We start from the raw sequence: 16,086 nt of genomic DNA, 5'->3' as shown, positions 1-16,086 counted from the left end.
TAGAATTTTTGCCAATTTTATAACACTAAAAACCTCTGTTATAACCTCTGCTAGAAGCTTTTATTCACAAATTTAGTCTGACCATTAGTCTGTTGGTGATACGCTAAACTATACTACAATTTTGTACCAAATTTCTTCCATAGTGTCTTCTAGAAATGTCCCAAGAATTTAGTTTCCTTGTCTGAAATAATTCTCTCGGGAATTCCATGTAGTCTTACTAGTTTTTTTAAAAACAAATTAGCAATATGGCTAGCATCACTAGTCTTAGCACAAGGAATAAAATGAGCCATTTTTGAAAACCTATCTACAACCACAAAGACAAAATCATTACCTTTCTGTGTTTTAGGAAATCCCAAAACAAAATCCATACTTATTAAATCCCAAGGCCTCTCTGGAATTGGCAATGGGGTATACAATCCAGTGTTCTAGCTTCTTCCTTTGGCATACTGACAGGTTTTTCACCTCTTCACAAAATTCTGCACATCAGATCTCAGTTTTGGCCAATAGTAATGTCTCCTCAGCAAGTCATAAGTCTTGTCTTTCCCAAAATGTCCTCCAAGACCTCCACTGTGTTTCTCCTTAATCAGGTTCTCCCTCATGGAATAGTTTGGAATGAACAACTAGTTGTTTTTGAAAAACAATCCATCTTGAATCATGTAACGATCTGAGCTTAGGCAAGAACGCAACAAATTACAGATATAACCATAAATATAGAGATGCAGCAGAAATAATATTTCATTTCATTAATATCAAATACTGAAATATGCTTACAAACATAATGGAAATAAGACTAGCTCAGACGATGGTAGATTATCTCTAAGAAGAGATGTGGCAGCTACATGCCTCTGAACTATGTTACAATGAGGATCAGAGGCCTTATTGTTGAGAAAGAAAGGAAAGCCCTAAATATCCAAAAACTTAACCCTAGGAGATGAAGTGCCAAAATTATGGGCCCTGTTTGGGTAAATTGGTACATCAACTTGCCAGGGTTGTAACTTTGGCATACGATCTTCGTTTCACGTGCATAATACCTCGTTAGAAATATCTATCCAAGGAAAACAAATTTCGAGTGGCCAACATCAATTGAAGACCCATGTTGGCCCAATTTTCCCCAAAAATTTTGTTTAGGGCCTCAAAACGGCTTTGAATGTTCAGGGCCCGAAAAACTGCCAAAAATAGTAAATTGTGCTACAATTAAGAAAACTGAAAAAAATGAAAATGGCAGTGGTGGGGGTCCAAGTGGAATAGGCGGGTGGCTGCCAACATCCACCTGGATCATTTCCCCCCTTAGGAAGCAATGGTCCCCATTGCATTGAATGCCTCCATGAGATGGGGAAACTTCTGTTGAACTTGGTCCCTGGTGAGCCACTTACGTTAGTGCAGGAGTTGGCCAACTTTGACAACCCGATATAGTTGGATCTTCTATTGGAGAGTGTTCTTGACCTATGTGTCCATAATCCGATCAGTTGTGGCATGTTCCATGCAGTCTGGGTTTAACTATGTTGGTGTGAGTTGTTCTGCAATGTTTGATGTGTCCAGTAATGGTGGGAAGTATGGTCGAAGGCGGTCCACATTGAACACTGGGTGCAGGCCAAGGAATGGGAAAACGATGAGCTCAAAATCATTGTATCCCACAGCCTTGGTAATGGTGTAATGACCATATCGGAGTAGTATAATCTTCCGATGGGCTTTGGTAAGGTGTTCTTTCTACAAATGCAACCAAACTTTGTCGCCCACCTAAAACTTGTGTGGCACCTGATGTTGATCATGTCGCTGCTTGTACTTGGAATTTGACTTCTCCAAGATGTCATGAACCTGCTGGCAGATGTGTTGGATGCTTTCAATAAACTAGTCACTTTATCATCCTTAAACAATACATGTGTGGATTTTGTCTATGTGGTCGCATGAGGTATGGCAACATCAATGAGACAGAATGGTTGAAATCCTAGACCCACTTGAAAGGGACTCCAATCAGTCGACCTATCGAGAGCTCTGTTATAACTGTGCTGCACATATGGAAGAATCTCATCCCAGGTTCGTGGATGCTTGGAGTTGTACATGCAGAGTATGTGCACTATCATCTTATTGACGACCTCCGTCTAGCCATCAGTTAGGGAATGGAAGGCAGTCACCTTGGTGAGATTGGTGCCCAATAGTGTCCAAAGGCTTGACCAAAATGTGCTCAGGAACCTACTATCCCAATATGATATAATGGTCTGTGGGATCCAAAAATGTACCCATACTCATTCAAAGAAGAGTTTGGCAGTTTCCTCTGTTGTGATACTTTTTTGCAGAACACCAATATAGCCATCTTAGAAAATATGTTCATGACCACAAATACATAGTCATTACCATGCTTGGTAGAAGGGAGAGTAGACATATAGTCCATGGAGATGGATTCCCACAGTTGGTTATGAGTAGGAAGGGGAGTGTACATGCCTTGCTTCGTGATGGTTGGTTTGGCGATGGCGCAGGCAGTGCAAGATCTGATATATTTCCCAACATCTAGTCGAAGTTTGGGCCAATAAAAGTACTTTTGTAGTACAACCGTAGTTTTCTCCACACCAAATTTTCCTTTGACCTGATAGTAATGCACCTCCCATATCAGCTTGGCATGCTTGCTTGAAGGAACACAAAGGTGGCCCAAGTAGTATAATAATGTGTCCTAGAGGTGGAAATCAGGAAATTTCTTTCCCTCTACTAGCATTTGGTATGTGGAGGAAAAATCTGGATCATTTTTGTATATTTGTGGCCATCCAAAGGTCTCGTGGCCACAAGAGTTGAGAACAGTGGTTAGTGCTACAACTGGGGGTCGACTGAGGCAATCTGTAACATTATTGGTGCTACCCTTTTTGTATTTAATGTTCAAGTGTAATTGTTGCATATATGTAGACCACTTCTAATGGCGATTGTTCTGCAAATTCCCTTGTGTTTGTATAAACTGAAGAGGTCGGTGATTGTTGTGGATGACAATCTCCTTCCTGAGAATTTAATGCTTCCATTTTCAGCAAGCTTGCATGATGGAATACATCTCTTTACCATAGGTGGGGTACTTTTGAATTGTATTGGAAAGTGTCTCACTATGATAGGACACTAGATGCTTGTGTTGGGTGAGGACTACACCAATAAGATAGTCTGAGGCGTCTGTCTCGATTTCAAATGGATGTTTTAGGTTTGGCAGTGTGAGTACCGGTGCAGAGTGGAGTTGGTGCTTCATATCAACGAATGCCTTCTGTTGAGACTCGGACAAGGAAAAATTTTCTTTCACCCCGCCCTTAGTAATTTGATGCAAATTCCAAGTGGTATGGGAGAATCCCAACACGAACCTCCGATAAAAATTTGCAAGGCCTAAAAAGCTGCGAAGCTCCATAAGAGTGATCAAGTTGGCCAATCCTTAATGACTTAAATCTTAGTTGGATCCACATGCATGCCACGCTCGTTTATGATGTAACCCAAATATTGGACCTGGCTCATGCCAAAGGTGCATTTGTCCAAGTTGGCACACAGTTTGTGCTGTCGAAGGGTTTGAAGGACCAGCTGAATGTGTGGCAAGTGTTCTTCCTAACTCTTTCTAAAGATGAGGATGTCGTCCAGATAAGCAACCAAAAATGAGTTGGTGAAGGGCCACAAGATGTCATCCATTAGTCTCATAAAAGTAGCAGGGGAATTTGTCAACCTGAAGAGCATATAAAACCATTCAAAAAGGCCTTCCTTGGATTTGAAAGCGGTCTTCCATACATCTGTGGGCTCTATTGGAACCTGGTGATAGTCAAACTTGAGATCGATCTTGCTGAAATACTTTCCCTCCTTGAGTTGGTCCATAAGGTCATCAATCTATGGGATTGGATACTTGTTCCTGACAGTCATTTTTTTTAGTGTTTGATAATCAATGTCCCATCCTTCTTCTGTATAAGTACAATTAGACTCCCACAAGGCGAGGAAATTGGTCGGATGTGCCCTTTTTGCATCAAATCTTAGATTTTCTGCTTGATCTCTTCATTTTTCAAAATGGAGCGATGATATATAGGTCCGTTGTGTAGAGGTTCTTCAGGAGTCAGATCAATCGAATGCTTGACCTGACAGTGCAAGGGTACCCCTATGGGTGAGGAGAAGATGCCCTTGTATTCTTCCACGACCGTATCCACCTGCTTCTACTACATGGAGGAACCCTTACTTTGAGAGAGAATTAGAAAGAAAATTTTTCCCAGTCTGGGAGATAATCTTACTACATTGCTTAGTAGAGGTCAAAGAGATAGCAGTAGGTGGTGCTACCTCCGGTATCCTATATAACTTACTACCCAAAGAAATAATAATAGAGTGGAGTCTAGACTCATAGAAAACATGTTGCTTCCATAAGTATGGTTGTCCTAATAATACATCACAAACTTCAAGAGGAGCAACATCACACAATACCTCATTCGTGAAGGGCTTGATGCTACAGGGGAGGTGGCATTGCTGGTTGATGCGAAGATCTCGTCCTTGGTGAAGCCACCTGATGGTGTACATATGTGGATGTGTTGTAGGCGGTAGGCCCAGCCACTTCACAACCTCTACTAAAATGAGGTTATTTTGGCTCCCACTGTCGAAAATGAACTACATCGGAGAACTGTTCACCCACATTTGTGAGTGGAATAGGCGTTCCCCCTCCCCTGGATCATCAGGCTCAATCTTCTGGATCTTGGTGGTGGCCACAGTGGCACTGGGCTCTGCGTCAATGATCTGCTTCCCTTTGTCATTCATGTTGTCAGATCTGACTTAGAGTCAGAACATGCGTCTGACTCGGAAGCCTTTAGATCAACCACCAATGATTGCCTGGCCTGAAACTCACTTGTATTGTGAGTGGATCTCTTATGGAACTCACACAATTTTCCCACGTCCTTTTTTGCTTTCGTGGTGTTGTTCCTTGCTTGTGGCTTTGGCGGGTTATCCTAGGTCACTCTATCTTGGCTTTTCCCTTTGATATGCGATTTGGGGGTGCATTTCCCTTGCTTTGGGTTCGAAGATCCAAATTCTCTCTTTTTATGTTTAAAGTTTTGCTCAATCTTGACAATGTATCAGTATGTTGTGCCAAGCGAGGAGATGTCCAGGAACTCCATCTCATCCTGGATGTACCTGTGTAGGCATTCGCAATACTTGAGTACCAAATCTTTCTCAGAATTTGATACCCAACTTTGTGTGAAGGGTATGAAAAATATTGGTAAACTTCGACACATCTTGGTCCCTTCCCTGTCGTAGCATGGTCCACTTTATGTATTTATCCTCATATCTCCTAATACGGTAGTATTTCTCCTTGATGGCATCCCATAACGAATTCCAAGTGGGTGTGGCAAAAAATAGTGAGGGTGTAATTTCATCCTTCTTCTCACAGTAAGTTTCCCACCAGTCCTTGACTTGGGGGGCGACTTTGAGAAGTGAAAAAGTAATATTTTCACAGCTGGAAAAATCATGAACAAAAAAATATCTTTCTAGTATATTTAACCATTTACCTACGACATCTACATCTATCTAACCGTCAAATATGGGGATTTCAAAGTTAACTTGTACTTTAAAGGGTGTGGCACTTCCAGAGTAGTTGCTGGAAGGAGATGTGTCGCCCTTGGATAACTGATGAAGGATCTGGGCAAAGTTGTCCATCATCATGTTCCTTTATCGCTCAAGGTCTTCTTCGAGCAAGATTTTGAAAGGATCTCCTACCCCATCATCTTTCTCTCCTCTTCCATGGGAGGCTGTCTGGATTTGCGAGGCTTGTCTTGCAAAGGTTCAACTAGTTCGAGCCTGTTGATGCCCCGAAAATCATTGTATCAACATTGGGGGATAACCACCTGGTCCGGACCTTAATACAGCTCCTTTTCCGTTTGGAATGGTGGCTCCGACTGGGGATAATGGGACCAGTTTCCTAGCGATGAATAAACGGGATGAATGAATGATTGATTGACTAATCTAATGATAGGCTAATAACTTAATTTATTAGTGAAATAAAATTTTTTTTTACTACCCGGGAACTATTGTACTTTGAGGTGTAGCGCTTGATGATCTATGTTTATTAACAGGCATGTAGATGACTCCATCTAATAAACATGGACATTTACTCATTCAAGGATTACTTTGCTTAAATAGTTAAACAAGGTGATTAACGCAATATTGCTACACTCATCATTTATATCATCAATACATATATGATCAAAAGAAAAGTATTACCATAAACATCCAATAGTGGAGGGAATAAATAAATGTTGTTAAAACACATACATATATTCGATAATAGCAAAGGAAAACAAATAACAATTCATATAAAAAGAATGGATTCAGACATAGATAATAGTACCATATGAGTTGCGAGTCACTCTCCAATATCAATCGCTATTTGAAATTCCTCCTCTAACGCAGAAATACTTTCAAACAAAGACAATAGTGCACATTTGCATAAAAGCTTCTTTGCCAAAATCAGAATGATTGGTCCAGTTTTATAAAAGAATATGCCTGAAGTATAGTAGTGCAACTTCAGGTTTTAAGTCAAGTACAAAACTTTACGACCCTTTCTAAAAACATGAAAGGGTCTATAAATACTGAATTAAACTAACTATCTATGAAACTGAAATCCTACTTAATTGGTATCAAATGATCCTGAATATCTTCTTCTCAGCAACCTGGCAGTCAGCGGCATGAATCATCAAGTAGGCTGTTTGCCTTTAAACTTGAGCTGACTTATCACAAGCATTGGCTCCACTTCGGGTGGTCTGTTGAGGCGAGAGTTAAGCTGGGCGGCATAGGTGGCATCCTGAATATCGGGGATAATATACCCGATTGCATCTGTAAGGCATTTGAGGGCAGCTATTTGATTGTGTGGTTTTACCAAGAAGAACCAATAGGTGCCCCATGTTAAACTATTAATTCCAGCAATTAATCTCCCCTTTTCCTCTAGATCTGGATAACATGACTACTCCAATGTTTTCACCGCTGTCAATTTACCTGGAGTGCATTGGGAAATCATGTTTGACAAGTAGAGAGTATTATTAACCAATTCAACCAAATTACTTGTGGTTGATTTGCATCTTGAAATTTCCCTCTCTGCTTACATTAACTGGGACTGCCATTCTGTAAACAATATTTCTTTATGTGACTCTAAAATTCTTGGTAAATTTGCCGCTTGTCCCTGATCGGTATCTTGCCAGTCAAGAAATTCAGTTAATGTTTCTTCGGCTTGATCCAATTATGTTCTAGCCTTTTCTATTTGTTTACTTATTGATATCGTCAATTCGCATAGTGGTTCCGCCTGGGCGATTTGTTGACATAGAAGCTTGATTTGTGTTATTAATGCCTTATTTATCTGTAATGATTCTAATTTGAATTCGGCTATCTGTGGAACGCCCTTTGTATTCTCAAGCTGTGCTGATAGTTGAGCAATCTGCTCATCTTTTGACTTCAGCATTTGTTCATTTGCTGCCCTCAGTTGTGCCAAGGCTTCAGACAACTCTTTCTGCTTTTGGATTGCACTGTGATCAATCCTCTGTTTCTCTTCCCGCAATTGTTGAGTTAATTGATTATTTATTTGCTGTTGTGTTAACAATTGCTGTTCTGCCTGCTCCGCTTTCTGCTATGCTTCTGTTAGCTGTGCTTGCAATAAAAAGATTTCCTGGTCTTTCGTTTTTAATAAAAGACTCACCTCTGATGCCTTGTCTATTGTTGCTGCCGAATAGGCTCCAGCATATTGTGATAGTTTTGTTAGGTCATCAGAGGGGTCAAATTCCTCCTTCCAAACCACATTGCCCGTGACCGTTTGTTCTGGGAAAAGGGAAGGTTGATCAGTCCTTCTTCTCTTCCTCTGTCGTTTTACCACAGCTTTGTGCCTTGGGCTATAGAAGACATCCAAGGGAGGAATTTCTTCTATCTGCAAAATAATTTGATCGGAGGGGTCCTTTGGGATTATTTCTACTTCCTTTGAACTAGGTAGGTCGCTGGTTCCACTTGGAACCTGTTGTGAAGTGGTTTCTTGTGTATCTGCTGCTTTCGAAGTTTCGGTGTCCTTTGAACATTCAAGACTACTGATAATTGAATCAAATTGCTGCCATTCCTGGAGAAATTTGGGATCAATTTGAGTATCCACATTCACCTCTATGTTGCTATGTTTCTGCTCTTTAGTATGGGATTCCTCTTTCACTTTCTCCTTTTTTTCCGTTGTAACCGGCGGTTCCTTTGAATGTTGCTGTTCAGGCTCGCTTGGTCTTGTTGTTGGGGTTGTTGCTAACAGATCTAGAGGCAGAGTTTGAAACCTCTGTTCTCTAAGTCTGTTGAATTCAACTAACCCTTCATCTTTGTATTCCATTATGGCCAGCGATCTAACTTGATACATTGATTCAGCCGAGGAGAACAGGTCCTCAAATTTATTTTCTATATGATCAAACTTTGTCAATTTAGCCTGTTCAAGAGCATTATAGGCGACTTTGTTGGGATCAAATCGCCTGTTAGGGAGAGTCGCTAGAGTTAATGATTTCATCTTCGTAGCTTCTTTTTCCGCATGTTTAAAATCATGCAAAGTGTAGACACCACATCTCAGAGGAAAGGAGGGCCAGACCTGCTTCTTATTTTTCTTTAGAGTTTGTGTAACTCCCTCGGCAATAATCTGATAGGCTATCTCCCTTGCCAGCAGTTTGTCAGGTATGTACAAAGGAAGGACATGAGGTTCGGCTTGGCTGCCGAAAATTCTTACATAAGTAAATTTCTCCTCTTCGAACCATCTTCCTATTGATGTTAAATCAATCCCTGCTTGGTAAGAAATTTTGGGAGCAGGTTTATTAAAAATAGAATAATGAATGGGTAACATGAAGCCGTTGCAAACTTGGTACAAATGGTGCTTATAGGAAGTCTTCCACAATTTCTGATGGTATATGTGAATAGGCGTGGGGTCTTGTGGAGTCCACCTCCAGCCGAGTACAGGAAACTCAGAATTAAAACACAGGGTATCTAGTATATAAGCACTGTAGTAGAATGGGGGAATAATCCTTTCTGAGACGGAAGTTTTAGTTCTAAAACTAAGAACTGTGGTCGCTAGCTTATCCGACAGTATGGTTTCCCAATCCATTATCTCACTATTACATGCCACTTCCATCAAGGGAACCATTTCTATAGTGAAATTAGCAGAATCGTGCAACCCCCACAATCTACACATCATTATCCCAGCATAACAATACGAAGAACATAGAGAATCAACCGAGTACTTACCAGAAGTTTCATGCTTGTGTTTCACCAGATTTTGCCTCCATTCCCGAATGGGTTCGGATTCAGTTTCGTTCTCATTTCGGAATTTCTCCAGAAATGCCTTGTTGTATTTCTTCTCTGGCTCAGGCAAATGATACATTTGCCTCAAATCATCAGTCTTGAATGAACCAAAGATTCTCCCATCTCTGGTGAAGAAAGTTCTGTCTGTGATTGTGTTATGAAACCAGCTCACAAAAAGATAGAAAAGAGAGATCCACGCCTTAGAATTCAGTCTCTTCGAGGGGGCAACCTCCTTTACATTACATAAATGAACAATTCTTGGATGATACAAATGACAAAACCTCCTTTCTATATATAGGAGTCTAAGGAGTCACAATATAATCCAGCCGACCTAACAATAATAATATAAAGCCACAAAAATAACAATAGAGGGATTCTATGGGGCACAGAAATAACAATATGGGGGTAATAGGGGCACAACAATATAAATAAGGGGTATAACTACAATAGTAATGGGGTAATCACTAGTATTATAGGGACCCAACATGCCCCTCTCCTTCAAAAAAGTGTTGTCCTCAACGCTTGAGTAGTTCTGGATACTTCTGCATAAAATTCTCATCCTCCCATGTGGAATCTTCAGCGGATAAGTTCTTCCACTTGATAAGATACTCTGAAATTGATCGATTTCGTAGCTGTCGAGTTCTTGTTTCTGTGACTGCTTCCGGTTCCAATATAATTTTTCCTTCCTCGTCAAGTTCTGGCAATATTGTTTGAACTGGGAGCTTGTCACCTATAACCTTCTTTAAACATGAAACATGGAAAACTGGGTGCAATCGAGAAGCTGCAGGAAGCTCCAATTTGTATGCCATAGTACCAATCTTTTGCAACACCTTGTACGGACCATAATACTTTGGTGATAATTTATTATCCTTCTTAGCTTGCTTTAGGGACATTTGCTTATATGGTTGTAGCCGTAGGAATACCCAATCACCTACATCAAAACTTCTTTCACTGCGATGTTGATCTGCCTGTTGTTTCATTCTATTTTGTGCCAACACGAGGTTATCCTTTAAGAGTTGGAGGACTTGTTGTTGATGTTCGATGTGATGTTCCACTGCCTGAACCTTAGAATTTTCTCTTAAATATGATGTGATGGATGGTGGTTGATACCCATAAAGTGCCATAAATGGGGTCATTTTTGTTGCTGTATGGAAGGAAGTGTTATACCACCATTCAGCCAGAGGCAACCATTTGACCCATTGTGTCTGTTTATCAGATACAAAGCAACGAAGATATCCTTCCAAACATTTGTTTACTATCTCAGTTTGCCCATCAGATTGAGGATGATAAGATGAGCTATGAGCTAACTGAGTACCAAGACAAGAAAATAATTCTGTCCAAAAATTTCCAGTGAAAATGGGATCTCTGTCACTTACAATAATCTTTGGGTTTCCATGTAGCTTTTGAACTGTTTCCATAAATGCAGTAGAAACTGTACTGGCTTTAAATGGATGTGATAATGCACAAAAGTGTGCATACTTGGTAAGTCTGTCAACTACCACCATGATGACACTCTTTCCCTCAGACTTGGGTAAACCTGTGATAAAATCCATTGAAACCTCCTCCCAACGTTGGCTTGGAATGGATAAAGGTTGTAATAGACCCGGTGTCTTAATTGTTTCAACTTTATTTTGTTGGCAAACCAAACATTCCGCCACAAACTTTTGAATATCTGATTTAAGGCCATCCCAAAAAAATTCCTTCTTAACCCTGTGGTAAGTTTTTAAAAATCCTGAGTGCCCTCCTAAGGGAGAAGTGTGCAATTCCATAAGAATCTTTTGTTTTAGCTGGGAATTCTTACAGAGGTATAAGCGATCTTTGTACCATAACGAATCATTTTTCCAGCTAAATGTATCAGAAGTACTGGAATCTTGTTGTAGCTTTCGAATAAGTGCCCACACTTCTTCGTCATTCTTCCATTCCTCCCTTGCTTCGTTTATCCAATCTGGTTGGATAATAGAAATGGCACACAACAATGCTTCCACATCCTCATCCTTTCTTGAGAGTGCATCTGCCACCACATTTTGCTTCCCTTTTTTGTAGATGATTTCAAAGTCATAACCCAACATCTTTGTGACCCACTTTTGTTGCTCTTCAGAGGATAATCTTTGTTCTAAAAAGTATTTAAGGCTATCATGATCCGTTTTTACCTTGAAGTGTCTTCCCATTAGGTAGGGTCGCCATTTCTTAAGTGCATGGAGTATTGCCAACATTTCCTTCTCATAAATAGCTTTGCTTAAAAACTTTCCCTTGATTGGACGACTTTCAAAAGCAATGGGTCTTTCATCTTGCATTAGAACAACACCAATTCCATTTCCTGAAGCATCACATTCCACAATAAAGGTTTTTGTGAAGTCCGGTGTAGCTAAGACCGGTGCTTGGCACATTGCCTCTTTAAGATGTTCAAAGGCCTTTGTTGCTTCCGGAGTCCATGAAAATGAATCTTTCTTCAATAATGTTGTTAGAGGTGCTGCTATTCTCCCATAATTCTTAACAAACTTGCGATAATACCCTGTCAACCCAAGAAATCCTCGCAGATGCTTTATGGATGTGGGGATTTTCCATTCCTTAATGGCTTTAATTTTGCTAGGGTCTACCTTAACTCCTTCATGAGATACAATATGACCCAAATATTCCACCTCCTGGACTCCAAAGAAACATTTGGATCTTTTTGCATATAATTGTTTCTCCTCCAATAGTTGTAGCACCCTGTCAACATGTTCAACATGATCCTTCCAAGACTTGCTGTAGATTAGTATATCATCAAAAAATACTAACACAAATTTTCTAAGGAATGGTTTGAAAATTGAATTCATCAAACCTTGAAATGTTGAAGGTGCATTGGTAAGGCCAAAAGGCATGACCAAAAATTCATAATGACCCTCATGAGTTCTAAATGCCGTTTTTGGAATGTCTTCAATCTTCATTCTGATTTGATGATATCCCGAACGAAGATCCAACTTGGTGAAGTAAATTGATCCATGCAATTCATCCAGTAATTCATCAATGACAGGAATGGGGAACTTATCTTTAATAGTGAGCTTGTTGAGCTCCCTATAATCTGGACACATGCGCCATGATCCATCCTTCTTGTGCACCAATACTACTGGAGCTGAGAAAGAACTTTGACTCGGTTGAATTATACCAGCCTCTAGCATTTCTGCAACCATACGTTCAATTTCACTTTTTTGGACATAGGGATATCTGTACGGCCTGATGTTTGGAGGAACACTTCCTGGAATCAGATGAATAGCATGATCATGATCACGCATAGGTGGGAGACCTTTGGGAGTCTCAAATACCTTGGAATGATTGTCCAGGACTTTTTGGAGATCTGGAGAAATAGATGATTCCAATGTGGAAACATCTAGCGAACATAATTGTGCAATTACACCTCTTTGCTCCTTTTTTAGAAGCTTTGTCATGCCATTAGAGCTGATTATCTTTCCTGGTTTCCCTGCAATACCCCTTAATTCAACTTCCTTTCCTTCCACAGAAAATTTCATGAAAAGTTCTTGAAAATTAAAAGCTATTGTACCCAAGGATTGTAGCCATTGGACTCCTAGTACAACATCAGCACCTCCCATTGGAATGGAAAGCATTGGGCTAGTCAATACATATTCTCCCATGGATAGCTTGATATTATGGCACTTTCCAGAGCAATTTATTGTTCCTCCATTTGCAATCATCACTTGACACTCTGGTGCTGGATATAGGAAGCAATTCAATTCTTTTGCTACCCTACAATGAATAAAATTGTGGGTGCTTCCTGAATCAATCAACACTATTACCTTTTTCTTCTTGATTTGTCCTTCTATCTTGATGGTTTGAGGAGTGGTAATTCCCGCCAATGCATTACAAGATATGGTCGGATTTATTTGTTCTTCATCTAGGCTTTGTTCCTGGAGTATATCCTCTTCTTTTGACCTTTCTTGCTCCTTTTCTTCTTCCTCTTCACAATCTATGTAGAATAATTTCTTCTCAGCACACTTATGACCTTTTGTGTATTTGCTATCACAATTGTAACAAAGCCCTTTTGCTCTTTTTTCTTCCAATTGTTGTGGTGTCAACCTTGTAGGTTGTGGAAGACTATGGGCAACAACACTTCCGTCTTTATAGTTGTGAGTGGTATGCTTCCTAGTTGCCATAATTTTGCTTTCCATTTTTCTTGCTAACCTGAATGCCTTCTCTAATGAATCAGGTTCCCAAAGGCGAACATCATGTTGGATATTATCCTTTAAAGACCCTATGAACACATCAATCCTATGCTCCTCTGGAATATCTTTTACCCTTATGTTCAATTTTTGGAACTCCTCAATGTGCTCCATTATTGAACCCTTTTGTTTGAGACTTATCAATTGGCTAAAAAAAGTGTTGCTTTTTGTATCTTCATAATGTGCTATCAAAAAATTTGCCCAAGTGATAAATTGTTTACGAGAGCAAAGCCATTGATACCATACAAACTGATTTGGTTCCAAATATACAGTTGCCATACGTACCTTTTGTGTGTTTTGCACATTATTGAGATCGAAGAATTGCTCCATCTGTAATATCCATGTGGCGGGATCCTTGCCATCAAACTTCCTCATATCGATTTTTGGAATATGGTGGGTCTTCGATCCAACATTAGAGTCTATGGAATCATGATTAACATTTCTTTTGTTCACATCATGAGTTTCCTTTACTACCTTTTCACCATTAGTAAGTATTTCTTGTAGAAAATTTGTCAAATCTGTCTTCAAATCTGCCATGTCTGTCTTCAAATCTGCCATGTCTCTCTTCAAATCTATCTTCGAATCATCCATCTTAGCTTCCATGCCCTTTATCTTAGATTCCACGCCACTTATCTTAGCTTCTGTTAGCTTTTGTGAGCGTGACATTTGTTGCACTTGTTCTTGTAATTTTGATATATCATGTAGCATTTCTTCCTCTTCTTCATGAGTCATGCTAGAGCTTTCAGGTTCCTTACTAGGTGTTTGCATTTTCTTTCCTCGGGGCATCAGTTACCGATAATAATGCTTTACTATGCCCTTTGAATTCCGTTAAACCAAGCTTACACAAAAATTTAAAAAAAACTACACACCTTTTTTCACTTTATAGAAGCCTGATATTGAATCTGATGTATCTCTGTAATTTCGGATCATCCAGTTCTGAAATTGCTACCTGTAGTAGCCTTCTGCGTCCTCTTTCCAATGCCACAAGTCTGAGCCAAATTGGATTCTCCAAGGAAGAGTTATGTGAAATCTCCCACAGTGACTTGCTTTTAGACTAGTTCAGTAGAGCGAACTTGTACGACGTGCCACGAGTCACTGTTTCAACCTTTGATCTGAAACACACACAAAAGAAACTACGTCCGTCCTCTTTCTGTACCTTTTTACGAAATTTCAATCGAATCCTCAGAGAGAAAGTTATGACGATTTTCCCCAGGTCACCTGTTTTGAATGTAATTCAGGAGTCTGCAAAAAGACCAACTTCCTCAGATCATATCTCCGACAATATCACGCAAAAAGCTCTGAAATTTGGACCCAAGGTTCAGCGCCAATTCTTCTCAAATGGGTTTTTTTTGCGACTTCTGAAACGTCACAGAAAAAAAGTTATAGCGAAAATGCCACGATGACCTGTTTGGAGCAGCGAAACCCTAGAATCCAAAGCTCTGATACCAAATGTTATGAAACCAGCTCACAAAAAGATAGAAAAGAGAGATCCACGCCTTAGAATTCAGCCTCTTCGAGGGGGCAACCTCCTTTACATTACATAAATGAACAATTCTTGGATGATACAAATGACAAAACCTCCTTTCTATATATAGGAGTCTAAGGAGTCACAATATAATCCAGCCGACCTAACAATAATAATATAAAGCCACAAAAATAACAATAGAGGGATTCTATGGGGCACATAAATAACAATATGGGGGTAATAGGGGCACAACAATATAAATAAGGGGTATAACTACAATAGTAATGGGGTAATCACTAGTATTATAGGGACCCAACAGATTGGGATTTCCTCAATTGCCCACTTTACTACATCCGTATATGGGAGAATTTGTTCCCGAGACGCTATCTGATGAAGGAAAGAGTCGGTCAAGTCTTTCAAAGTACCATCAGATTTTCTACTAGAACCCGCTGTAGCTTGTACTGCCGTCACCTTTGGTTCTTCGGCTTCGATCAAATTATAGGTACTTTGCCAAGTGGTCTTGGCAAGTCCTGAACATGTAGTATCAGATATTAATCCTTTCTTTTTATTTGCTGGATCAGTGACGGCTTGTCCTGTGGCTGGTGTAGTGGAAGCGACTGTGGTTTTCTTAGACTTCTTCCCCATTCTGCTTGAATCTATTACTTCGGAAGAATTCTGCAGAGTAGTAGAAATAAGCATAACACAGAGAATTGGTAGCAAAAACCAAATACGAGTGAGATATATTGATCAATGCATGATGAGGGATTAACTTAAAGTGGCCGCGGATACAATCTATGAGAAGATTTTTTAAGCTTACTATTTCATTAAATGGCCATTAAAACCTGCCAATCCTTTAAATGCTCATCATATCTCTTATCGGCCGCATGATTTGTTTAAGCGTGCCTTGGACGTTTTGGCGGTTGAGCACAGGTGAATCACTGTTTGAAAGATAAGGCCTTAAATACGAATTAATCGTAATACCTCTGCTTTAACAGATTTTTGATGTTTGCGCTTTTGGCTTTATCGCAGTTGGGTGTCGGGGAAAACTTAAATCTTTATATTGACACCTTTTGAAATCCCCGATCGCCGATAGCGATATCGCATCACATCGCATTGGGAGTATGGGCACTT

This window comes from Pinus tabuliformis, chromosome 7 (genome assembly GCF_031772625.1).
Source record: "Pinus tabuliformis cultivar Carrire ecotype Pingquan chromosome 7, CPIR1, whole genome shotgun sequence".
NCBI lineage: Eukaryota > Viridiplantae > Streptophyta > Pinopsida > Pinales > Pinaceae > Pinus > Pinus tabuliformis.
The sequence above is the reverse complement of the archived record's forward strand: the minus strand, read 5'-3'. Positions refer to the sequence as shown.